Here is a 7500-nt window from a genome sequence, read left to right as displayed (position 1 = left end):
GGAAAGAGCAGGAAAGACTCACCATCAAAGAAAACAAGGATAGGGAACCCTGACATTATTACTGATGGAAATGCTTGATAATTGTCATGATTTGATGATGGTGGTGGTGGTTCATATGTATAAATAAGGTATTGTGGGTTGAGTCTTTCGCTTACGGCCATACCACCCTTAGCACGCCCGATCTCGTCTGATCTCGGAAGCTAAGCAGGGTCGGGCTTGGTTAGTACTTGGATGGGAGACCGCCTGGGAATACCAGGTGCTGTAAGCTTTTTCGAATTTGCTTTGCAACCAGCAGAGGGAACGGTTGCTGCTGCTTTAAAGGAGAAACATCTTGGAAAGAGCAGGAAAGACTCACCATCAAAGAAAACAAGGATATGGAACCCTGACATTATTACTGATGGAAATGATTGATAATTGTTATGATTTGATGATGGTGGTGGTGGTTCACATGTATAAATAAGGTATTGTGGGTTGAGTCCTTCGCTTACGGCCATACCACCCTGAGCACGCCCGATCTCGTCTGATCTTGGAAGCTAAGCAGGGTCGGGCTTGGTTAGTACTTGGATGGGAGACCGCCTGGGAATACCAGGTGCTGTAAGCTTTTTCGAATTTGCTTTGCAAACAGCAGAGGGAACGGTTGCTGCTGCTTTAAAGGAGAAACATCTTGGAAAGAGCAGGAAAGACTCACCATCAAAGAAAACAAGGATATGGAACCCTGACATTATTACTGATGGAAATGATTGATAATTGTCATGATTTGATGATGGTGGTGGTGGTTCACATGTATAAATAAGGTATTGTGGGTTGAGTCTTTCGCTTACGGCCATGCCACCCTGAGCACGCCCGATCTCGTCTGATCTCGGAAGCTAAGCATGGTCGGGCTTGGTTAGTACTTGGATGGGAGACCGCCTGGGAATACCAGGTGCTGTAAGCTTTTTCGAATTTGCTTTGCAACCAGCTGAGGGAACGGTTGCTGCTGCTTTAAAGGAGAAACATCTTGGAAAGAGCAGGAAAGACTCACCATCAAAGAAAACAAGGATATGGAACCCTGACATTATTACTGATGGAAATGCTTGATAATTGTCATGATTTGATGATGGTGGTGGTGGTTCACATGTATAAATAAGGTATTGTGGGTTGAGTCTTTCGCTTACGGCCATACCACACTGAGCACGCCCAATCTCGTCTGATCTCGGAAGCTAAGCAGGGTCGGGCTTGGTTAGTACTTGGATGGGAGACTGCCTGGGAATACCAGGTGCTGTAAGCTTTTTCGAATTTGCTTTGCAACCAGCAGAGGGAACGGTTGCTGCTGCTTTAAAGGAGAAACATCTTGGAAAGAGCAGGAAAGACTCAACATCAAAGAAAACAAGGATATGGAACCCTGACATTATTACTGATGGAAATTATTGATAATTGTCATGATTTGATGATGGTGGTGGTGGTTCACATGTATAAATAAGGTATTGTGGGTTGAGTCTTTCGCTTACGGCCATACCACCCTGAGCACGCCCGATCTCGTCTGATTGCGTTCAGGTGTGCAACCAGGAAGCGAAGGAGCAGAGAGAGCAGGTGGAGAGAGCAGGAGGAATTCTTTTGTTTTGTTTTTGGGCTAGATTGAAAGTGAGTGAGAGTGTTTTTTTTGTGTTCGATTTTATTCCCCCAGCAGCTTGCTGTTCGGGGGAACATCTTTTTTTTTTGAGGGTGTGTGTGTTTTGAATGAGTGACGTCAAAGAGAGGAGAGAGCGAGTAGAGAGGAGTAGGACAGATCTCATGGCAGCTGACAGCGGACCGGCAAGCACAACGACAAAGAATATGGAAAACGGCATGGAGCAGAGATTGCCTAAGAATACTGACCAGGGAAAGACCACGACCACCGGCAGGATCATGGACAACGGCAAGATGCAGCAACCGACAAAGAACGCCGACATTGGAAAGGAAACGACCACGAGAAGGATCACGGACAGCAGTAAAAGTACCTCGGAGCCGCTTCCAAGCACAGAAAAGAAATTTGAGAGGGCGCTTACCTTGGCGGTAGAGATCATTGGAGATGAGATGGTGACTATGATGGAACTTTTGAGTGAAGTTAAAAAAACGTGCGGGGTGGTGAATGGATGCCGTTTTACCACGCCCAAGAAATATGAAATAACAATGGACAATGTTGAAGGGAAGGATAAACTGTTAGATGGGATTAGAATAAAGAAGAGCACGATTTTTGCAAAAGAAATTAGAAATGACGAACTAGTGGTATCATTTCTAAACTTGCCGACGTACATTGTGGATCGTGTCATTCTTGCAAAACTTGCAGAATGGGGAGTTAGGGCAATCTCGCCAATCAAGAGAAGAATGTGGCCAGGAACGGACGTAGCCGACGGAACCAGGTTCTTGAAGGTCCGGTTCACTGAAACAGTGAAATCGTTACCCTACTCAACCAAGTTCGAAACACTAGTGGGGGGAGAATACTTTCGCGTGATCCATGACGGACAGAGGAAAGTATGCAGACTATGTATACAACCGGGTCACATTTTCAGAGAATGCCCAGAATTCAGATGTCACAGATGTAAAGAACAGGGACACTATGCAAGGGAGTGTGTGCCAAAAGCAGCGGAGAGAGAAGATGTCGATGTTGAGGAGGAGGGCAACAGCACTGACAGCGAGGAGGAGGAGACATATGGAGGACCATGCATGACATGGACAGAGGACAGCGACGATGACGACATGCAGACGGAGGGAGACCCAGGGGGCGTCCCAGAGAGCGGGGTGGAGTCCAAGGTGCAGAACCAAGAACGGCAAACCCGGAGGGACGTCGCAGCAGGAGACGTGGTGGAAACTACAAGGCAGGAGGAGAGCCGGTCCGGAGAGGAATCGAGTGGAGAGAAGGCTCCCTGTGAAAAGACTCCAGCAGACGGAACCGGCAGCATTGGAGTAAAGCAGCATGGAGATGGAAATCGAGACGAGAGGAAAACTGCGATGGACTTCATGGTTATCGAGGGTATTTCAGAGGAAGAGAGTGTAACCAGACCGCAGAAGGAACGAAAGGCGGAGGAGACCACAAAGAAAAGGAAAGCTGTGCTCCATGCTGAGGAGAAAAGGAGGAAGAAGGAGGAAAGAAGGACAAAATGAAGGTTGGAAATGAAACCATAATTATATGTTTAATGTTAAGCTTGATTTCATTCAACACAAATGGGCTAAGAAATCAAAGCAAATTTGAAAAACTATTAAATAAATGTAGAAATAATGACATATTATGTCTGCAAGAAACGAACTGGACAGACCAGATCATGGAAGATATAAAAACAAAATGGGAAGGCATTATGTATACAAACCATGGTACGGATAAATCATGTGGGGTAGCAATCCTGATAAGAAATAATGCTGTAGAAAACCTCAAAGAAATCTACAAAGGAAAAGAAGGAAGAGACATAATCATAGAATTTAAATACAAAAAGATAGAGTACCGAATAATTAATATATATGCACCAAATATAGAAGCAGACAGGAAGGTTTTTTTCTTGGATTTAGGGAAATGGTGTGTGGGAAACTGTATAATAGTGGGAGATTTTAATTTAAAAAGTACAAGGTTGGATGTGGCAAGAGGGAAGCAATTAAAAAATGATGCTTCAAGAAAGATTTTTCTGAAAACATTGGAGGAAAAACAATTAATTGATGTATGGAGGAACGAAAACCCAAACAGGAGAGAATACTCAAGAAGACAAATAGTAATGGGGGAATTAAAACAAAGCAGAATAGACCTATGTATAGCACATCAGACAATGGTTAAACTTATAAAAAATATGGGGTATAAATTCACATCATTCAGTGACCATGCAATCCTGTCAATAGAGGTTGGTACTGGGATAGAGAGAAGGGGAGGAGGAGTGTGGTGCCTAAACAATACTCTCCTAGAGGAAGAGGGATATAGGAAGAAAATAGTGGCCTGCATAGAGAATGGAAAAAATAGCATAGACATATGTAGAAACAAGGGATTATGGTGGGAAAGACTGAAGCAAAAGATAAGGACAATAAGTATTAGATATGCAAAGGTCCGGGCTTTTAAAGAAAGAGAGAAAATAAAATGGTTGAAGGATGAGCTGGCAGAAGAGGCAGAAATAATTGATAAGGATCCAAAACATAGCATAGAACAATACATAAAGGTGAAATCCAAACTGGACGTTTATGAACAGAATAAATGTATGGGGGCAATAACAAGGAGTAGGGAGAAATATGCGATGAAGGGGGAGAGATGCACAGGATATTTTTTGGGATTAGAAAAAAGGAAACAGGAGAGGGTATATATTGAAGAGTTAGAAAATGAAAATGGAGAGATAGTAAATGATTTTGTAGACATTATTGGAAATGTTGGGACATTTTATAAAAATCTATACAAAAAAGGAATTGCAAAGGAGGAAGATAGAAATACAGTTTTAGGTAATATTAAGAAAACGATAACAAATGATGAGAAAAGTATGTGTGATGACAACATCAAAGACATAGAAATAAAGGAATCAATAATGTCATTAAATACCAATAAAAGTCCGGGAACAGATGGCCTTACAAGTGAATTTTATAAAACATTTATCGACGAGCTGCTCCCAATTTTAAGCATAATTTATGCAGAGATGGAGAAGGAGCAGGAGGTACCAGAGTCGCTGGCAACAGGACTAATAACGATCATATATAAAAATAAGGGAAGCAAAAGAAAACTGGAAAACTATAGGCCGCTAACTGTACTAAACACAGATTACAAGATTTTAGCAAAGGTATTAGTAAACAGAATAAAAACAGCAGCACCAACAATCATAGCACCAACACAGGCGTACGGGATACCAGGGAGGGACATATCGGACATTATTTGCACAATAAGGGACACAATTGAATGCATGGGGAAGGAGGGTGGAATTATTTTAAGTATGGACCTTAATAAAGCTTTCGATAGGGTTGAGCATAGTTTTTTATTTTGCACATTAGAAAAATTTGGTTTTGGGCAAAGAATAATCAACTGGATTAAATTATTGTACAAAAATGCAAAGAGTAGGATAAAAATAAATGGAGCTATAACGGATCCCTTTCCATTGGAGAGATCTGTGAGGCAAGGGTGCCCGCTATCGGCAGTACTTTACAGCTTAACTGCAGAAAGTCTCGCGGAAATGATAAAGAAGGATAAGAAAATAGAAGGGATAAAATTGCCAAATGGAGGTGAAAGCAAAATACAGCAATATGCTGATGACACCACTTGTATGGTAAAAAATATGAATAGCGTGAAAAGGATAATGGGAAAAATGGAAGTATATGGGAGAGCAGCAGGGGCTAAAGTAAATATAGACAAAACTGAAATAATGTACGTCGGAAATATAAGCCAAAGTGATTGTAACATACCTTTTAGAATTTCAAAGGATTATATGAAAATATTGGGGATAAATATGGGAGGGAAAGAAAAGGAGGCGAGAGATGAGACATGGAATGGGGTAATAAATAAAGTGAAAAACACATTAAATGCGTGGAAGCCGAGGAGATTAAAATTAAAGGGGAAGGTTTTAGTGGTAAATGCATTAATACTATCCAAGATTGTCTATGCCTTGACTGTGATAGACATGCCAGAGTGGGTGCACAAAGAGCTAAACAGCACAATTACAAATTACATTTGGGATGGGAAACTGGCAAGAATAGCACAAAAGACACTGATAGGGGAATATGAAGAAGGAGGATTGAAATTGGTGGATTTGAATATTAAGAAAAAAGCAATACGAATAAAAACTGTTAAAAAGTATCTGTACGATAGGGTTGATTATGGATGGAAAAATGTGTTTAGGGAATATTTATATAAAAATGGAAGATGTGAAGAAAACGGTCTAATAATGATAATGAAAAGCTCCATATATGAGAAAGTGCCTAGATATTATAAAGAGGTGTTTGATGCATGGGGGAAATACAGAATAAACATTAAATATGAATGCACAAAATACAGTCAGGTAATAAATCAACCAATATGGTGTAACCCATTGATAAAAATGAACAATAACATGCTATGGGATAAAACATTTTTTTATTCCGGACTAACGCAAATAAAAGATTGCCTATATGAATTCATACCTGGGTTTCTAAGGGACCAGGCTATAGTAGACGCAGTTAAGGAGTATGACGAAGAACTGAATGAAACAACTACTGTAAATATGTATGATAAAATAAAAGGAAGCATACCAATAGATTGGGTGAGGCAGATAGAAAATAGCGTGGTTATAGAAAGGAAAATAACGTTCCCCGAGTTATATATGGAAAATAATGGTGAGAAAAGGCCACTAAGTGATTCAAAGGTAAAAGACTACTACAAAGCGCTGATCCGAAATGAATTTAAGGAACCTGCATCGGAAAAGGTTTGGGAAAAGGTGTTCCCAGGTATGGAAGGAAATCAAATATGGAAGCAGTGGAATGTAAGCAAGAATAGTATAGAATGTCAGGATCATGACTTTAAATTACGGCACAACAGACTGTACACAAATGTGGTGATACACCAAATAAATAAGAATGTAAGAAGGGAATGCGATATATGCAAAACTGATCCGGAAACATTAATGCATTTGTATTATGAGTGTGACAAACTGAAGATCTTTCTCACGAAGTTAAAGGATTTCTTGCAAAAGAACTGGGGGAAGCAGTACTTTGAGGGAAAGGACTGGAAAAAAATTGTTTTCTTTGGAGTATGGGAAAAGAAAGAGAAAATAAACATAAATATGATAAACTATGTACTAAGTCACGCTAGATATGCTATATGGCTAAGAAGGAATCTAGCACATTTTGAACAAAGAATAATATCTGTCTGGGCCTACTTTGTATCGGGGTTGAAAAGAGACATAAGTTTAATTTTTAAGTATGAAAAGGAAGAATTTCAACACTTTGTTAAGGGATGCAGTTTCATTTCTGTCAATCACAAGGGAAAACTGATGTATAATTTTGCATAATACTTGGCAGGAGGGCCTATTTGGTAAAAGCTGATGGTTATTGTTTGCATTTGATATTACTTATTTTTTTGTGATGTTACTTTGGAATTCAAGTTGTCTTGTACATAAAAATTGATTTATTTTATAATAAAAGAAAAAAAAAAAAAGCACGCCCGATCTCGTCTGATCTCGGAAGCTAAGCAGGGTCGGGCTTGGTTAGTACTTGGATGGGAGACCGCCTGGGAATACCAGGTGCTGTAAGCTTTTTCGAATTTGCTTTGCAACCAGCAGAGGGAACGGTTGCTGCTGCTTTAAAGGAGAAACATCTTGCAAAGAGCAGGAAAGACTCAACATCTAAGAAAACAAGGATATGGAACCCTGACATTATTACTGATGGAAATGATTGATAATTGTCATGATTTGATGATGGTGGTGGTGGTTCACATGTATAAATAAGGTATTGTGGGTTGAGTCTTTCGCTTACGGCCATACCACCCTGAGCACGCCCGATCTCGTCTGATCTCGGAAGCTAAGCAGGGTCGGGCTTGGTTAGTACTTGGATGGGAGA

General features: G+C 40.4%; 5 non-coding genes across 5 annotated transcripts in view; all 5 read left to right on the top strand.

The window, feature by feature from the left end:
* Positions 1-149: 149 nt before the first annotated feature.
* Positions 150-268, top strand: LOC133006023 (5S ribosomal RNA). The gene has a single exon (XR_009678580.1). It is a non-coding gene; the product is annotated as a 5S ribosomal RNA (ribosomal RNA).
* A 214-nt stretch (positions 269-482) lies between these two features.
* Positions 483-601, top strand: LOC133006322 (5S ribosomal RNA). Its single transcript, XR_009678859.1, has one exon. It is a non-coding gene; the product is annotated as a 5S ribosomal RNA (ribosomal RNA).
* Positions 602-815: 214 nt separating this feature from the next.
* LOC133006953 (5S ribosomal RNA) lies at positions 816-934 on the top strand. Its single transcript, XR_009679455.1, has one exon. It is a non-coding gene; the product is annotated as a 5S ribosomal RNA (ribosomal RNA).
* A 214-nt stretch (positions 935-1148) lies between these two features.
* On the top strand, positions 1149-1267 carry LOC133007625 (5S ribosomal RNA). The gene has a single exon (XR_009680085.1). It is a non-coding gene; the product is annotated as a 5S ribosomal RNA (ribosomal RNA).
* A 6143-nt stretch (positions 1268-7410) lies between these two features.
* Positions 7411-7500, top strand: part of LOC133008044 (5S ribosomal RNA) — a 119-nt gene continuing 29 nt past the window's right edge. The window contains exon 1 of the ribosomal RNA XR_009680329.1: positions 7411-7500. This exon is cut by the window's right edge and continues 29 nt beyond it. This is a non-coding gene — a ribosomal RNA (5S ribosomal RNA).

This window comes from Limanda limanda, chromosome 7 (assembly GCF_963576545.1).
Source record: "Limanda limanda chromosome 7, fLimLim1.1, whole genome shotgun sequence".
NCBI lineage: Eukaryota > Metazoa > Chordata > Actinopteri > Pleuronectiformes > Pleuronectidae > Limanda > Limanda limanda.
This window is presented reverse-complemented; position numbering and strand designations above follow the sequence as displayed.